Below are 2,968 nucleotides of genomic sequence, written 5' to 3'. Positions count from 1 at the left end.
GCCGCGCGCCGCGGTCCTCCCGACGACGCGCGTCGCCTTCGTCGTGCCGTCGCTCGAGGCGTCGCTTGCGGTCGTCGGCTTCGTGGACGCGCCGGAGGCCTACGGCGGCCGCGGCCCGCGCGCGCCCGTGCCGCCGCCGTTCGCCCTCCTCGCGCTTCCGGCGCTGGTCGTCGCCGCCGCCGCTCGGGCGCGCGCGAACAAGATCGCGCCGTCAGTCGTTTGCGCGCGCGCGGCGGGCGTCACGCCACGCTCGAGCCCGACGCGGGCGCCGAAGAGCTTCCTCCACGAGTTGCGCGCATTCGAGGCGCAGGTGGAGCGCGAGCTCCGGCTCGCGAACGCGGCCGCGTGATGCTCCGCCGCCCGCGCGCCTCCCCGGCCCGCGACCTCGCCGCGCGCGGCCTAAAACTCCACGAGGGCCCGACGACGAGTTTTACGCGGCCGCGACGCTAGAGCTCTAGTTGCTTCGGAGCTCCTAGGGGGACGTCGAGGTGGGCGTCGTGGGCGTCGCGGGCGTCGTGGGCGTCGTGGGCGTAGGCGTCGCGCTCGGCGTCGGGGACGCGGTGGCGCGCGCCTCGTCGACTGCGTCCTCGAGCAGGTCGCGCATGAAGTCGAGCTCGTCCGGCAGGCTCGCCTTGTCCATCGCGAGCACCTTGCTGGCCTCGCGGCCGCGGCCGAAGGCGTCGGAGTTCATGGCGGCGCGGTAAAGATCGAGCGTGACGGAGTCGAGGATCATGGTGAGTGGGAGATAGCTTTGGAACTCAACTCCAGTTGACTGGGGTCTTCACCAACTGCCAATTGCCAACTGCCAACCGTCAAATGGCCGCCCGCGCCCCCCCGTCGAGTTTCAACGACTCCGAGTCGTCGAGCGACGAGTCGTCGCTCTCCTCCGGCGACGAGAGCTCCGACGACGAGGAGGACGTCGCGCCCACGCCGATCAAGGCCGCCGCGGCCGACGAGCCCGCGGCCAAGCCGGCCGACGAGCCCGCGACGGCCGCGAAGCCCGCGCCGACGGTCGCCGCGTCGCCGCCGCGCAAGCAGCGCAAGGTCGACCCGGAGAAGCTCACGCTCTACCTCCTCGCCGCCGGGTTCACGAAGGTGACGCTCAATCACCAGGGCCACTGGCTCTCGCCGTCGGGCGCGACGTACTCGAGCTCGCGCGCGATCCTGAAGGCGTACCTACGACCACTGCGCGTAGGCCGCGACCACCACCCAAGCACGGCCCGCGCCGCCCACGCGCGCCCCGCCCCGCCCAAACCCGTCGCGCGAGGTCCGCGTTCGCGCTTCCAAAACACGAGAACCCGCCCACGCCGCGCGCGCCCCCAAACTACGTCTAAAGACTAATCAGCGCGTCGCGCACTCGGGGGGAAGGCATGCTTAGGCCGATGCGCGCCGCCGCGCTCCGGGCGGGCGCGGCTTTTGCGCGCGCGCGAGGCCGACTCGTCCTTCGCTTTGCCCGAGGGGGATCGGAGTTGCGCTCGCGGCGGAGGGGGAGGGCCGCGGCGCCTAGTCGTCGAAGGCGAAGGTGCGCGAGTCCTTCTTCTTGAGCGCGGCGGGCTTCTTCATGGCCTCCCAGTTGACGCTGACGACCGACGCCGCGTCGTCCTCGAACTCCGCGTCCTCATCGATGACGGCGCAAGAGCTCGACGCGCGCGACGCCTGCGGCGAGCAGCGCCCGCCGTACGCGGACCAGGCGGTCGCGTCGAAGGCGCGCATGCCCTTGACGAGGGCCTGGAGGCGCGGGTTGGAGGCGTTGGAAGGCATGACTGTGAAGGGGTGGAGTGCTTAGGAGCTCTGTGAGTGAAACAAACTTTGAAACAAGCCTGCCCCTTCTTTGCCCCTTCACCACGCCTACCCCGGCCCACAGAACGCCCTCCGACGCCTCCGGAGCCCATGCCGCCCCGCAACGCGGCCTTCCTCGAGGTGCTCACGGCGAGCTGCCACGCCCGGGGCGCGAGGGGGGCGGCCGCGGCCTGCGCGCCGCTCACGCTTCCAGGGCCGCCGTCGGCCGCGCCGCGCGCGCTCGCGGCCGTCGTCGCGACGTTGCTCGCGCGCAACCAGGCCGGCGTGGTCGTCGTCGCCGCCCTCGTGCTCTGGGCGAGCCGCGCCGCCCGGCGCGTGAGCCGCGGCCGACCCCGGAAGCCGCCGCGCTTCACCGCGATCGTGACGCCTCGCCGCGCCGCGGTCGACCGCTGAATCGCGAAACCCAAGCATGCGCACTCCGGCGCACGGGAGCCACCGCGCGATGCGACCGGTTTAAGGCCTCTACGGGCGACTCCTCGCGGCGTGGCCGCGTCGCCGGAATTTCGCGGAATCCGAGAGCGGGGCCGGCGGACCGCGCGCGCTAGGCGCTCCCTACGCGCGAAAACGCTCGCGAAGCTCGTTAAGCACTACGCCTAGCCCCCTGCTCACGGGTCCTCGTGCTCCGGGGACGGCGTTGCGCGCGCGCGGCTAGGGGCTCTTCGGCGCTTCCGGGGAGTCGCGAAGAAATCGATCGTCGAGCACCACGAGGGCCGTCACGACGGCGACCGCGGCCGGCGCATCTTCGCCTTGAGCGACGGCTCCGCGTAGGACACGACGCCCTGGGCTCCCGGGCGCCGCGCGCGACGCTTCGCGGGCCGCGCGTGGTCGTCGAGCTTCAGCGACGCGTCGTCGGGCGAGCGCGCGCCGCGCGTCGACGGCGAGCTCGTCGACGACGTCGACGCGGACGGCGGGCTCGGCGGCGCCGTCTGCGTCGACGCGTCGGCGACCGTCGGGCCGGTCGTCGCGGCGATCAACCTCCGTTTCAACGCCCTCACGGCCCCGCTCAACGCGACGGAGGCCGCGCGCCGCTGAACGAGCTCCGCCGTGAGCTGTCGATTGTTCTCCGCGAGGGCCACGAGGGACAGCTCGACCGCGGGCGGCGCCCGCGCCGGCCGCGGCGCGCGGCGCGGCCGGCGCGAGGTCATTTTGGACAGGGGCTTTTTCGAAG

Source organism: Aureococcus anophagefferens (genome assembly GCF_000186865.1).
Source record: "Aureococcus anophagefferens unplaced genomic scaffold AURANscaffold_3, whole genome shotgun sequence".
Lineage (NCBI taxonomy): Eukaryota > Pelagophyceae > Pelagomonadales > Pelagomonadaceae > Aureococcus > Aureococcus anophagefferens.
Note: the sequence above shows the minus strand (reverse complement) of the source record.